The 16,672-nt window shown below is 30.3% G+C and overlaps 1 protein-coding gene across 1 annotated transcript in view; it reads right to left on the reverse strand.

The window, feature by feature from the left end:
• The window catches only part of LOC142321310 (glutamate receptor ionotropic, kainate 2), a 520,894-nt gene that overhangs the window by 275,596 nt on the left and 228,626 nt on the right, over positions 1–16,672 (reverse strand). The window lies entirely within an intron of this gene.

A 16,672-nucleotide genomic window follows, 5' to 3' on the forward strand; every position in this document is an offset into this window, starting at 1 on the left:
TCGGGCGTTAATAACAATACAGAATCTGCTCCCATGTTGTTCAAACTCTTCTCTAATGGTCTTTACTGGAACCAAATGATACAGTTTCCTTAACATTACTCGGAAAGCCTTTCGTCTTTCCGTGTTAACAAGAGTCCGATGAGATTTTGTTCGCGTACCAAACTAACTATTTTCTTGTATATCTTAATGCCCTTAGTGAGCACGCGTATTTGTTTTAAACCTATTAAACGTATGTAGTATTCATTCTTACTTATATGTGTTTCAAGAAGTTCACGTAACCGCATGGTATCCGTGATACCGTAGAACACCATTGGTGGAGGTTGAACAGCGTTCTTCTGGGTTACCTTAACATTCATATCCTCATCGGAAGATTATTGAAACGATTCCATAGAGGCAGTTCATCAGGCGTACTTTTTGGGGATTGCAGTGTTTGTTGTTTTCGAAGTACTGGGATAGTCTGTCACGGAAGATGGTCTAGCTGCGAATTTTTTATTTCAATTTCAGAATCATTTTCTAAGACACCAGCAAGACTGGAGATAATATTGTCGCTAATTAAATTTCTGTAAGATGATCTCCTTGTGCCCTGTTTGCACATCAGCGGTTTACGTTTTCTAGTTGTTATGCAAAACCCAGAAGATGTCGTCCTATCGTCGCTCGGATCGCTGGAAACCGATCCATGTTTACAATTTACTAGACTATAGGGTAGTCTGGCTAATCTGCTAATTAAAAAAAAAAAACACTACATAGAATTAAAATTTTACAAACAATATAATTCGTCGCAAAAATATTGAGTTTTCAAGATTAGAAGTCCCTTTTTAATCCTCGCCAATAGTAATTGGCGAGGATTAAAAAGGCTTCATTGTTGGGTAAAGTTAACAAAAAACACACAGCTAGTATTTGCCAAAAGAAATTGGACTTTATTGAAAGTGTAACGAATGAACTTATGTTATAATCATAATCTTAAAACATAACAGGAAATTATGAAATTAACATAACTTAATAATACTTAACATATCAGCTGAATCAACAAATGAATAATGCTGTTAAATACAAAAATACATGAATAAACCTTTTTAAATACACAATGTAACAGAGCCGGAAAATAAGAGAACATAAAATACCTTAATTTTAAATTAGATGCTTAAGACATAACATCAATAGAAAGTGGAACTGGAAAACAGTTGCACTACTAACATATACTGTACTATGAAGATTAGCAATGAACAGATTTCATAAGGTTAGGAAACATTAATTACAATAATTTCAGTATAGAAGGCGTTAAATCACAATATAATCACATTAAAATAAATAATAATATAAATAGAATTTATTCTAATAGTAAGCTTTCTTGAAAATATTAAGTTACAAAGAAGTACAAAACCATAACTTCATATCAAGAGTAATTTTCTTTAGATTAATTTAAGAGAATATGAATTCAGTGCATGAATAGATAAGAATTAATCTCGGCGATTAACAAGTTAAATTAGATTAAATGATAGAGTTGATTGCAATAAACATTTCAAGTAAAGGTAATTTGCTCTGAGTAACTGACGTTTGAACACGAACTTTTGATGAACAACACGAAATATAATAATAGTTATCAATAATAATATATGAAATATATCGCACATAAGTTTTATAATTCTGAAGTAGTGTTTAAATTAAAAGTAGATTTGATAAGAACAATAGTTTGCATTTAATAACCCATAAAATGGGCTACACATGAACAAGGATAACATAAACGTTTAATATGAATAATTTGCACTTGCCTGTGTCACACACAAATATTAGCAAGAGATGAACTCGTAAAAGCAAGTACATATGAATACATATGTAATCCTGGGCGTAGTCCGCACTGGTGTATCAGGAATACAGAGGTGTGATGTGGTTTAGTGGTAGAATGATGCGTAGAATCTCAGATGTGTAGTGACGAGTTTTGAGATTCTGCTTGAATGAGAATATTACCACAAAGTTTGCAGGAGAGTATGGCCATAGGCGACTGCACTGGTGAGATGTTGGATCTACTCTGCCGAAAAGATGGCGAAAGAAAAAAGGGGGAAACCAGATCCAGGTAGTGGACAGGAGAGAGTGTGTTTTAAAGGCAAGAGATGTGTGCATGTAGTAGTTTGGGAACAAAAGAATAACGGGTGCATGAAAAGGGTAGTCAAAAATAATTCGATAGAAGTATGGACGTGGTCACTAAGGATGACGGAGGGAGGGTCGAACACGAGAACAAATAATAAAACAGGTAGTTTTGACAAGCCCAAAATACGAAACAAAGTGAAATTTAACATTCCTGTAACAAAACAACGGGACCCACCCTAGCTTGGAATTCCTTGAAAATAACGGAAACTTTACGCTAAACGGCGTAAACATTCATTAAAAAGTTTAAAAGTTTGCTTCATTTACTAATGAAGCAAACTTTTGCCCACCATTCCTAAGAAATTTTTTGGAATAATTATGCCAAATTTCAGTTTCAGACATGTAGAAATAATGAGTAATATGAGAATATGTGAATGAGGGTTATGAAATTTAAATAAAGCACGGTTTAGTAGGCTAATTTTATTAAGTTTAATAGTTTTTAAGTTTATGCTGTGCTGCGCGTAAAATTATTCCACCATTTTTGGATAGTAAACTGAAAGTACGAAATCTTTTTCGCGTTTCTTTCATTAAGGATGATTTAAATAAAAATTCTGAAAAAAGTTTTTGTAGAAGAACTTCGAAGTTAATTTTTGTGGTTTCTACGTGTTATAAAATATATGCGAGGATTCAGGAATCCAGTTTATACATGTATATATATATATATATCTTCGCGCGCGCACAGGTGAGTGTATGTGTGTGTATGATTGTAATCCTGTAAATATATCAGAATATAATCTGACAGACGTTAATTTTGGAGATTTATATATGTATTTCAATATTTATACTGAATTTACAGATGACATCTGTCAAATTTTAATTAAGTATAGCGTAGGTGCAATTTTATTTAATGCTATGTGCACTAATTACGATAAATTATTATTTATCGTACGTATGTAATCCAGCAAACCTGTTTATTTTAATTTCTTCTAATTAGTACTTTTGTATACGTATAAAACTTTTAAGCATAATTTTAAATTCTGTTCTTATATCAACAGTGGATCACTATGTCGTAACTTCTGGCATTTAAGTATTTATATCTGCTCGAAATTACCAATAAAATCTATACAACTATCACGTAAGAGATAATAAAATAAATAATTTGTATTTATTTATTCTACGTAACAAAATGCCTGTTCTGATTGGGGCTTGACACAGGACATATCCGTTCAGTTGCAGAGATACTACCATTAATAATAATAAATAACTTATTTAAAAAAAAAAAAAAACATCTTGCCAACCAAAACAGAAAAAACAAAGTGAGCATACTAGTTTGGTGACAAAAATAATTACATAAACAAATAATATTTAAAAACAATATTATTAATTATTTTTTTGGCTCTTTACAGCTTAATTCACATTCTAATTAATAATTATACCAAAACTATATATCTCTTATTTTATCACTTTTTGAATAGTTAGCTTAACAAATTTAAATCTACGACGAAATTAAAATTAATCGAGTGAAAGTTATAATAATGTAGAAAAAGGACGGTCGTAATTGATTATAGAAGTTCATAGCATGCACTAAAAAATAATTTTAATGTGTAGCAAGTCCTGCTTTTAGGAAAATTGGACGCGTTACAGCTGCTAAGAAGTTACTTCTACTACTATCTATGCTTTCTATTTAATATTTCTTTCGTAAAAAAAAAGTGTTTGAGAGGAAAACCAAATGATAAAAAAACGTTTATCGAATATCAACGCAAGATTTACCTTATTATTACTGATTTATTTACTGTTATAATTAATTACTACTATTAATTACTAATTATTTACTAAAAATAGTACTGTGCTGTACATTAGTAATATCGGAAAAAACTTTAAAATGGAGTAATACGATAGATTGAAGTACATTACGCGTAAAAAATAAAATAAAAATTATGAATGGCATCAAAAGATCCCCTTCTCTGAACTTCTTCTCACTATTGCGCATAAAATAAAACAACCGTTATTTAAAACTGAAAATTCTATGAAAAATGCATAGTGTCCCATATAAAACGCAACCCAACCTTATATTAGTAGGTATTGAAATAATAAAAAGGCATGTGTAAATGTAAATGTAATTTTTATTATTACCATCCATTACCTTACATTTAAAGCAACTGTTGGAAGTGGCCGCCATCTTCTTGAATACAAGCTTTAATTCTTTTTACAGCGTTACTTGCAACTTTTTTTAAAGTTTGTGGCTGGATATTTAATACAGATTGTTCAATATTGACTTTCAATCGTTCAAGTGTTCGTGGTTTGTTGCTGTAGGGTTTTTCTTTGAGGTAACCCCGTAGAAAAAAATCCGCCGCAGTCAAATCTGGAGATCTTGGTGGCCACAAGCCTCGACTGATAACACGATTACCAAAGAATTCCTCAACGAAATCAGAAGTTGAACCTGCGTAGTACGATGTCGCACCGCCATGTTGTAGCCAGCAGTCTGTCTTCCTCTTCCAAGAGTGCGATGAACTGAAATAAAATATACTGATATCGTTCTGCATTAATGGTGTACTCAAAAAAAATAGGACCGATTATTTTCTTTCGCGATATCGCGCACCATACGCCCAACTTCTGCGGGTGTAATTATTTTTTCTGATAAACGTGGGGATTTTCAGCACTCCAAATTCTACTGTTTTGGCTGTTTACGTAGCCATCCAAATGAAACCGTGCTTCATCTGTGAAAAATAACGAATCCATAACGTTAATTCCCTCACGCAGAAATCGACGGAACCGTTGACAATATTGTAGCCGTTTTTCTTTGTCGGGCTCAAGAATTCGATGAACCGTTTGAATGCAATAAGGTCGTAATTGTAATAGTTTAGTCGCCCGATGAACAGTTGATTTAGACAAATTAATTTCAGTAGACAAACGTCTGATCGATTTATTTGGCGAGGCGAGTAGTCAGTCTTTGATTTCAGTGATTGTATCTGTATTCAACACTGACGCAGATCTTTTGTGTTCCTTGTTATTAACAGAACCGGTCTCTCTAAATTTTGCGACTAACCTTAATACTGATGTTTTGTTAGGAGCTGGTTTATCCGGGTACTTATGGCGAAACAAATCTTGCACTGCAACCACCGATTTCGTACTGAAGTACGACTCAACAATGAAAACACGTTCATGTAGCGAAAACACCATCTTGTCTCTAGCAATACACTGAACGTTATGATTGCATTGTTGTTTCTATCGGTAGTGTTCTACTGCGTCGCCGCGATGTTCAAATGTTGGAGGAGTCCATTTTAGTAACGAGTAGGGAAGTAAGCTTGACTTTTTAAATTTCATGGATGAGTGATTGATGGGTTGCGTTTATATGGAACACTCTGTAGTTATTGATACATCTTTCCATCCCATTATAAGAAACATAACTGGAACATTTTATAAAAATCGGAAAACGCGTTTGATAGTAATTAAATCATTAATACGCAACCAAGCAGGCAAACTGATAAAAATTCTTAGTAAAACAGAATTTGTTTTCTTTCAATGAATACTATTTTAGCTAAAAATATAACATTTAATAAAAATACGACGATTCCCAGTTATAAGTTTCAAGATATGAAGGAAATGCTATATAAATCTATTTCAGAAAATACGTACCAGTTAACAATTTATTTAAAATGTTGGTTCTAGTGGTACGATAAAAAGAATTTATTTCTTATTTGGATTAAAAAAAATTATTTATTATTTATAAGAATTTATTATATTTCGTTAGGATTTTTTATTTTCATTAAATCAGAATTTCTTACTTTAAAAATTATTAATCAATAAATATTTAATAGAAAAAAAGTAAATATAATATAAAACAAGCTTTGTATTAATCCACATTATTTCTCCGTTGTAAAAAGTATACCGATGACGACGGTCGAAGAGTTTTATTAGATTTCACAACCATACACAGCAATTTGGTGGAAGTCGTAAAATCTGGGATTAATTTTTGACTTTCCCTAGGGTACTTCGAAGGATAAATTAATTATATTTCATTTCTGGATTTATTTGTGAAGCTTATTTTGTTTATTCTACTGTTGCTATTCAATTTTATATAATATTTAAATGAAACGAATCAGAGAAATTTATTCAATTCTTAATAATAAATTTCAAAATTTTAACTTAACACTAATCATTATATTTTAGAAATAAAATTATATTTTCTTTATATTACTAATAATATCTTAAATTAATGTAATTCTTTCTATTTTTTTTTTTTTTTTTTTTAATTGAACTATGGAAAATATAAAAATAACACTTTTTACTAGACACAAAAGTAAAAAGAACAACAAATTAACCCTTTCTGTGATATTACTCGTCTTTTGCGTTGAAATTTCTTAGAAGTAAAAAAGTAGTAACTGTGAAATATTACCCAGAAAAATTATTCTAGTTTTGTCCTTTACCTGTGATGATATCTCAACGTTCCCTGACTTCTTTAAAAGAATATTATTCCGTTTAAAAATAGTTTTATCGGTTAACTTTTCCATTGGTATATTTTTACTGGAGTCTTTTAAATAAAAAAATTACTATTTTCGTTCTCAGTAGAGGTGACGAATTTTTTTTCTGCGGTCTGAAATTCTTTTTCAGCATCGTCTTTTAGTACACTTATTAATTTCAGTTAACTACAGCTTGCGTAAAAGTCGTGGTGGAAAGAAGAATTTTATAACGGCAAGGCTGGCCTAGAATTCACTCTATCCTGGTAACTTTATAGCTGATAAAGGGTGCAAAATAAAGGAAAGCATTCGAAAAAAATTGTACTGGTAAAATTTAAGGATTTTTGTTCAACTCAACGTTTTGATGGTTTACAAAATCCAATAATTTTAAAATCCTGAAGAAAATATTCTGTGTTCATTTATACTTGCAGATATTTGCGGGTATGAGCACGCTTGTGTTTTCATCCGGTTCCCTTAATATCTCAGGAATATTATATCCAACGAATTATTGCGAACAATTATTTCATGCTTAAGAAATTTGGTGAAATTTAATCTAATATTTTAAAAATATATTTGTAATGAGGAGTGGGGAAATATTGAGTGGATATCGGCTTTAAGGCCTGCATTGAGAAATAAATAAATTGTTCTCGTATGTAATTTTAGCTTATTGAGGTAAAGAAGTCATTAATCATTAAATAAAAAAGTGGACAAATTAGCAATGGAAATGCCAAAAGAAAAAGAAAAATAACACCGCTGCAAAATAAAAATAACTAACTAAATCGATGCGTTTGTGAAAACTAAGTCTTGAAAACGAATTAAAATAAAATAAAACATTTAAGAAAAAATTGAAGAACCTTTTTTTTTTCAAAAATTACAAAACCAAATCACAAGTTCATATTTAAATTTAAAAAAATAAGTATATTAATTATTCAAAGTAATAATTACAATATCAATACCTAATTTTTTCGCAATAGGAGCCACTGGAGAGATAATTAATCATGTCTAAGCCGAAAAAAATGATCGAAATTATGTTTGTATCATTAAAACGGTTAGAAATACAAGACTATAAAGAATAGATCACATTGCATAATCAGGAGTTGCAGTTTTGTAGATTACTAATTATATGAGAACCGGGTTGGTCGAGGGGTAAACGCGTCTTCCCAATTCAGCTGATTTGTAGGTTGAGAGTTCCAGCGTTCAAGTCCCAGTAAAGTCAGTTTTTTGCATGGATTTGAATGCTAGATCGTGGAAACCGGTGTTCTTTGGTGGTTGGGTTTCAATTAACCACACATCTCAGTAATGGTGGAACTAAGACTATAAAACTACACTTCATTTACACCTCATACATATCATTCTCATTCATCCTTTGAAGTATTGTCTGAATGGTAATTACCGGAGGTAATTACAGGTAAAACAGAGGTAAAACAGGTAAAAGAAAGTATTTATATGAGAAGTAAAAATTTATGTAACAATATATTTCTTTTCTTTTTGGTTCTAAATGAGGTAAAATAGTTAAAAATTAAAATTCCACAAAAAACAAAGATGTAACATTTATCTACTATCAGGTAAGAAAAACCAAGTTAATTTATTTTATTTAATTTTCTTATAATTAAAGCTACCTCTGAACAATTTAATTTATTCTGGTATATACGTTAACGAAGCATTTAGTTTTTAAGTCGTTACATAAGAGAGGAATAAATCTAAAATTATAATAATTCATTTGCATTTTACCTGAAATCATCTGTACATAAAAAATCCCATAAGATAAATAGAATAAAAAAACGTTCACTGTCTTTAATCAAGCATAAACGTTTTATTTATCTTCTGTTTTTATTTTTACTTTTTTCCTGTTTTCCGGTGTTCCCTCCGGGAATCAACGTCAAGTATTACTTCAGAAGATGAATGAGGATGATATGTATGAGTGAAAGTGAAGTGTAAGTCTTGTACTGTCTCTGGTCGACCGTTTCTGAAATGAGTGGTTAATTGACAACCAACCACTAAAGAACACTGGTATCACGATCTAGTATTCAAATCCGTATAAAAGTAACTGCCTTTACTAGGACTTGAACGCTTGAACTCTCGACTTCGAAATCAGGTAATCTATGAAGACGCGTTCACTACTAGACCAAACCGGTGGGTTTGGGGCCGTAATTTAACATACTTCTTTACATTGCCGATCGCTGAAATTTTTCACAGTTACTAAGGTTGGTAGCAATACAATATTCCACCATTACTTTAGCAAACATCCCTCCGTACGGGGGTAAATTAAGGATGCGGGTGTAATGTAAAAAGTTGCATAATCTGCAAAACGGTTATGCGGGGTTTTTGGGGTTGGAGATGACAAATTTGATAGCCGTTTGATGTAATAAACGGCTAGTCGTAGTTAATAAAGTAAATGAAATAAAAACTTCACCATAAAAACTTCACTTTGCAAAACTTAACGTGTATAGTAAATGTTTGGTTGAAGATTTGTTTGATATTTTATAAATATATTACAAATTTCAATATATGATGTTATCTTTTGAAATCCAAATTAACCTACTAATTAAACTCATGCAATGTATGATAATAATTTTATTAAAGTACAACTAAAAAGTAAAAAGCAAGTTTTTTAAAATTAAAAAAAATTGTTGTAATGTTATTATTGGTAATCGGTCAACCTTCTATTCACAGTACCATTATGCTTCCAAGAATAATAGTGATTAATATCAAATAAGCCTGTTCAATTTGTACAAAATATGTTATTATATTGTAATTTCTTTAGAGCAACAGTTAGTTTATCAATACACACGATTCAAAACTTTGAGTGATGTGAAATATGCGGGTTTTTAGAATAACCGGCCCCTATCTTAAAAATAGTTTTCAAACAAACGGAAGAAGGTGCAGCCAATCGCAGCTCTTCGCGTCGCATATAATGCCAATGACTGTGATTGTTGAGCCACCGTGCTATACATCGTCGCATCTTTAAAGCTACTTTTATCGATAATCGAAAGATATATCGAAAAAGACACAGACAAATTTTTTGTAGAAAATTTAATTTCAAATACTGAAAGTGGTTTCTGAATTCGATTTGATCAACGGTTTTGCCATAGTAAAGTTGATTATATCGGCAAGGAACATAATCCGGTTATTACTGCAAGCCATTAAAACAGCCATTATCTTGAAACAGTGGAACATTTTGTAACTGCAGAAGTCCTATGTACTTTACAGTGTAATAACTATGTTCATGCAAATTTCAGTTAAGTCGGTTGAATAGTTTTTGTGCAAAAGAGTAACAGCTCGCAGAAACCACTATATATATATGTATATGTATATATATATATACATATATATATATATACATATATATATATATATCAGACAGGTTATTAATTTTATTACTATTATTATTATTATCGTCATTATCATTCATCTATATAATACTCGTAAACACCAGTGTTTTTTTTTTAAATATTCCAAATTATAAGTTATGTATAAAATAAATAAATTGCATTATTACCAAATAAATTATGTGCATAAAAATGTAAGCCCGATTATACATCATTTTAAATGTTTGACTCTCTTATTGTAAAATAATCCATTCGCTTTTATTTTCAGCATAAGTTATATTTTTATTTTGTTAATATTAATAAATCTATTTTCTTTAAAAATCAAAGATAAATGATGTAGTTAAGTTATAATAAAAATTATATACATATGTTGCTTTCTAAACGAAAAATATTGCTAACTGTCCTTACTACAAAAAGAATTCTATTTCTTAGCTTTAGATAATATATCATAAAATATATTAACGTTGTATTCTTTTTACTATTGAATTTACGTTATTAGTGTTTCCCGTTGATTTCCATTTACCTAGCTTCTCATTTTGTTTTACCGGGGTAAACATTTTTGATAATATCTAAATAAAATTAGACTCGTTAAGCGAATAATTTCCTCAAGTAAAGTACTGGTTAACCGGTTTAGTTGGTTACATCTACAACTAGATAATTCTGAGGATAGGTTAGGATGTTGCTTAAAAATTATGTCGCCTACTCTTTAACATTTGAAGATGTAAATCAGTGTTCTGATGTATAAATTATAGTTGGTATACAAAATAACGTTGATAAACATTTTGCTACTCCCACTCTGGGTAATCTAATTTACTTAGAAATTATGAGCAAATTCATTCATTGGTGGGAGCCCGAAGTAAACTTTTGGAACACCCGTTTGGAACTGCTAATCCTTCCTTAGAATATATTACAACGAAATTTTTTAGTGAAAATTTCTAAAAATCGGAGATTCCATTCGTACGAGGAAAAGCGAGAGTAAGAGTGAAAGAATTTGACTGAATTCGACAACTAGGCAAAAATTTATTCTACAATAAATCAATGAAAATTCTTGAAGGGCACACTGGTATTTTTTCACAGCCGCTCGTTATTGTTTAATAATATTATACGGGATATCTCTAAAGTAAAGACCGCTGGGTAATTTCTCTCCTTAAGTTTGGCGAAACTTCGTCGTTCATGGCCACGCTAGTAATGTACACAGTGCATGTTGTCTGTAAGTTGTCACATTGTAATATATATAATTACGTGCGAGTTATTACGTTATAAAATGAATAGGAAAATCGATGTTGCCGTCAGCTGTTAAATAAGGGGAGTCATGCGTTTTTTAAACCATCAAAACGTTAAACCGGCTGAAATCCATAGACGGTGGTTGTTGTGTACAGTGACAATGTAATCGATGAAAGAAATGTCCGAAAATAGTGTGAAAGATTTAGACAACAGAATTAATGTGAATGATGAAGATTGTTCGGAGAGACCCTCGATAATCACCCAGGACTTGTTGCAACGCATCGATGATGACATCAGAAAAGATCGTCGCCCAATGATTTCCGACCTGCCCCTTCTTTTTCTAGATGCTACAAGAGCTGTTATCCGTCGCATTGTTCAATACAATTTAGTCTTCAGAAAGGTTTGTACCGCACGTCTTAACGGAACGTCACAAAAAATCCAAATGGGATCTGCTTTTGAATTTTTGATGCGCTACATAGAAAAAGGTGTTGGAGTTTCTTAATTCGATTGTTACCGGCGATGAAACACGGATTTCACATTGCACGCCAGAGAGAAAACAGCAGTCTAGTGAATGGCATCATCCTCAATCACCAACTAGACGAACAAAGGTCAAGTCACAGCCATGTGGACGCAAACTGATGGCCACAATCTTTTGGGAACTACTACAAATGCAGAAGCCTGCTACAAAACTCTAGGTAAGTTACGGCGCGCCATTCGAACTCGGCTCGTGGGCGGCTGACCGACGGCGTCGTCCTGTAATACGATAATGCACGTCCACATGTTGCGAGACGACACGTGATTTACTGAAAACCTTTGGATGGGTAATTTACAATCACCCACTACATAGTCCCAACGTAGCTCCTTCTGATTACTATTTGTTCGGGAATCTGAAAGGATTTTTGAGTGGTAAGCGATTCGCGGGTGACGATGAACTTAAAATGCAGTTAATCAGAGGCTAAATGGACCAGCGGCAGAAAAATACGACGAGGGTATTGAAGCTGGTGTATCGCTACGATAAATGTCTTAATTCATCTGGCGATTATATAGAAAAGTGTGTATGTAAGGTATATAGTTTAAGGGAAATAAAAAAATATTTAAAAATTTTCAGAATAAGTTGTTTAAAATGAAACTGTCTTTACAGATAACCTCTCGTAAATATTTTTCTCCGTCTGCTGAAGTAGATATGTGTTAAACTTCTTTTCACTTTTAAAATATTATTGTTTAAATATTTACGTCGTAAATTTTTCTAAACATAAGTAATTTTTGTTTCTATTCATCTAAATGTAAACTAATTATCGTCCGTTTTCCTTTATATATCAGAAACGTTGTATCCTATAATAATGAAATTTGGGTGCAAAGTTATGCTTAGAAAGAATTTATTTTTTTATATTTATTTTTTATTTTTTTAAAGAAAGATTATTCATAATGAGGTATTATTTTTAATTAGATTTTTATTTATTAGTTTTATTGGTTTAAAAAACCTTGAAAATGTAGTTGAAAATGATATAAAAAAGAAAAGTTTTCAAAACAACCATTGACCACGACCAACAAAGATGTAAGAATTTAGAATTTTTTTTTTCTGTTTTATTTGTCGATTTAATATTTTATTTATTGCGTTTTTTTTTGTATGAAACGATAATCCGGTGGGAAATTTTTAAATTTCTAGTAAACTGGACATTGCCTTACACAAAACACATGAGCACAATGTAACTCATTCCTACTTCTAAAAGTAGAAGTTGATAATTTTTTATAAAACTTCAAATTTTTAAATTGTTTTGATGTATTGTTTTATGTAACAATCAAACGGTTTTAAGCGACTTAATTTGAGACACTAGTTACCCCTGAAAATGACAATCGTTTCCTGTGTAACACAAAATAAACATTCCATTAAGAGAAATATTAGGGAAAATGAGGAGTGAAGTGGTTTTCGAGTGCATACTTCATTGAGGTAAATATAATTTTGCATATTAGAATACCAAGCCCATTGAAATTTAGGGGATGTACACCCCTACAGATTTATTTATACAATTCTTTTCTCTCTAAAGGAATGTACAGATCAGTAGAAATTATTTTTACGTAACGTTTCTCTGACTAGTGAAGCCGTTTTAAAGAAATTCTGTTTAAAAGTTTTGAAAAAATAATTAATTTTGAATTTTTAGAACTTTTAACAGGTGAATCTAGAATATTATATTTTGATATTAAAATTATATATATTTAAAACAAAAATATATAGATAAGGCCTTAAAGAAAAATTTTAGCCTTATTACTAAAAAGAATTCCATTTAAAGCGTTATTTCTACACATCAAAAGAAATTATTACATTGTTGCCAGGTGTTTCATTACTTTTATTTTATAATTTAATTTTTCTTTCCCTTCTGGTTGGAAGTAATAGCGTTAATAATACCGTGGTTTAATATACCGTTAACAAAAGGATATTACAATTAATTGCATACTCTCATCTAATCATTTTATGAAGTACCTATGATACGTTAAAAGTTAACAAGAGGTACCAGTCAGATTTCATGTTTAGTTAGTTCCTTGGATGAATCGAGTGAAAGTGTTACTTTTAGGGCTGAGTATTACCGCTGTTTCAATAGGTCTGGTATTCTGGTATGGGAAAAGTACGTTTATTTCATTAAAGAAAATAATGGGAAATTTCATTCTTATCTTTCTTTTGAAAGCCTAGCGTGGAATATTTTTAGTTTTTGAAAGTTACTGAGCTACCTTTCGGAGAAAATTGTGACTCAGATCAGAACATCTTTTTTTTGTTGCTGTTACAGCAATAAGCGTTATATATCGATCATCTTAGTCACAAAAAAAAAATCGAAGTCACTTAAATATTATTTAAAAATATATATTAAATATAAATAAAAACTATCGTACTGTTCCACTGCGATATGAGAAAACAGTTGTTAAAGAAAGGACATTTTTAAATTATGTTTTTTTTTGGGGGGGGGGGGGTAATGGAAATAATAAGGGCTTTTCTTTTACTGAATTTTATGATTACCTTTTTTAATAAAGAAATAAAAAAATACATTCAAAAGAAGAAAAATAAGATAAAATAAAGAAATTTATTTTTATCGTGAATACAAAGTGGCAGCAGTTAATCTTTACCTCAATAAAAATGTCTGGAAATGTAATGAATATCTAAGGCACGGTAAAACCAAGAATGAACTGCCAAGACTGTTACCACGACGAAAATTGAAGGGATTGTGACTGTATGTGTGCTCGAGTATGAACAAAACAAAACGCGTAGTGCTGAAAGCGGTCGTAAAAATAAGAGGTTGCGTGAAACGGCTACGTTTTGCAGTCTTATTGGCACAGTTCCTGACCTCCTTCATCGTCCATCCGTTTAGAGAAGACCCTTGGCTGCAATGGACTTCCTTTATAGTCTCCTTGTGTTTCAGTTACTTTTAGAGTCAAATTTCTGAGATTTACTATCACGATTAATGCACAATAAGCTCGATTTCAAATTTTCGGTTTATTTTTATAATTAATTTAAGAACAAATGAGAGATATTTTTTTACTTCTCCTGTACTAGTGTGTAACAAAGAGAAAGTATTTTTGTAACAAAATATATTTTGTAACAACCAAATAGTTGTAGACGACCTGACGAAACCGTTTCCGAAAAATATCTGGCCGTTTTTTAGCACGTAACAAGTTGTACACAGAGTGATACAGATAAGCAACAAATAAGCTATTTTACAAGAATCTAATTTAGTAAGAGCAAGATTATTTATTGAACATTTTTGAGTATTTTTTTTTAAATTTTCCAAGTATTGAACATTTTTTGACGACTTTAAAAACACCTTACTGTGGCCGATGATTTTTATTTAGATTGTTTCATCCTAATGATCTAATTTTTTTTGTAAATGAATTTTTCTACAGATTATTGATAAACAGGATTTTAATATTCACAAACTGTGGGGTTGGTTTTTTTTTATCCTTTATTAGCATTAAAAAGAAATGTAAAATTAAGAAGGGACTTAATTTTTAATTTGTTTGTAACATAAATGTTTTGTACTAATATCCAAAATTACGGTCATTCGAAGTAATTTTAACTAAATTTTCTGTTACATTAAAACAGAATATATTATTACACATTTAATATTTGGGAATAATATATTTTAACAAATCAATGGATGGGTAAATACACATTTTATTATCAAGGAATTAATTTAATTTTTTAAACTTCAAGTTTTATGCTATTTTATTTATGAGAACATATTACTAGGTTTATCATATCGTAGAAACTTATTATTAAATATAATTCTAATATAAAATTTTATTTAAATAACTTATATTTATGTATATAAATATATAAGTTAATAGAAAACATTATATTATAATTAAAAATTTACGTTATGGCTAGTTTTAAATAAATTAATTAACAAAGTGTATATGTATACTTAGAAACCTTGGCCTTAATGTTTTTTTGTTATTCGTATAAACAAAGATTAAACTTTTTTTATTCTTGCAAAATCAGCAAAAATAATATGAAATGGTTTGGTGAATTTCCAGCTAGCTACTACAGAGTAGCTTTTTCATGTAATAACGTTGCCAAATTCAGAGAAAATGAAAACAAAACTTTACATTGTTTATCCTGTTTCCATATCCATATCATCCTGAACTTTATTTTTAGAATTTTATTTAGTGTATTTATAAATAAACACTTCTTTTTTAACCGTTTTATTTATTATTTTTGTTTTATAAAGCTACAAAATATTTAAAATTCAGATAAGATATATCATACAACATTTTACATAATGTGAAAATAGAAAGGCTGTAAAAAAATATTATAAAAAATATTTTACCTAAAAAATAAATTAAAAATGTATGTAGTTGTATTACCACGGAGACTACAATTTAATAAAATTTTAATAACTTAGCTAAAACTAACTTCATACTTTGTTTCTTTTCAAATATTTTATAATTTTTGACTTCGTAGAATTCCAAATCTGCCGCTGTTTCTCGGATTCCACTTTCTATTTCTTCCTATCACGACAGCCCGGCTCGGTCTTTTGACCGAAAAAGTACTACTATCTTTCTGTTATTAAGTAAAAAAGTTGAGAAAGTAATTTTGTTTTATATATCGTTAAATAATATTTTGTTAAATTATATATAAAGGCTGGTGTTTGCATTATCGAGTAAATCCTTTCTAATCCTTATTATTTCAACTGCTGAATGATAAACTATAGTTGGCTTATTAAATTTTATGGGATTTTAGTTTTGTTATAACTACTAAATTGTTCTTGTATCCGTTGTAGTTCATAAACATCGAACCAAGATATGTATATATAATACATCCTAGATAATCCTATTTGTTAGTCTGTGCAATGAAACAAGTAATATCGGCCTGTATGCATTCAAATCTAATTTAATTTTAATTATAAAATAACTGGATTAATTTTCCATTGATTTCTTTTTCGGGTTTTGGAGTACCATATTCAAAACAAAAATGTACAAAATTTACAAGCACATACACACTCACTCTCTCTTAAATGTAAATACATACTCGCATGCATAAAAGTATGTAAATAAAAAATCATGTTTCTTACGTAACATTTTATAAGTTTAAAA

This window comes from Lycorma delicatula, chromosome 3 (genome assembly GCF_047948215.1).
Source record: "Lycorma delicatula isolate Av1 chromosome 3, ASM4794821v1, whole genome shotgun sequence".
Lineage (NCBI taxonomy): Eukaryota > Metazoa > Arthropoda > Insecta > Hemiptera > Fulgoridae > Lycorma > Lycorma delicatula.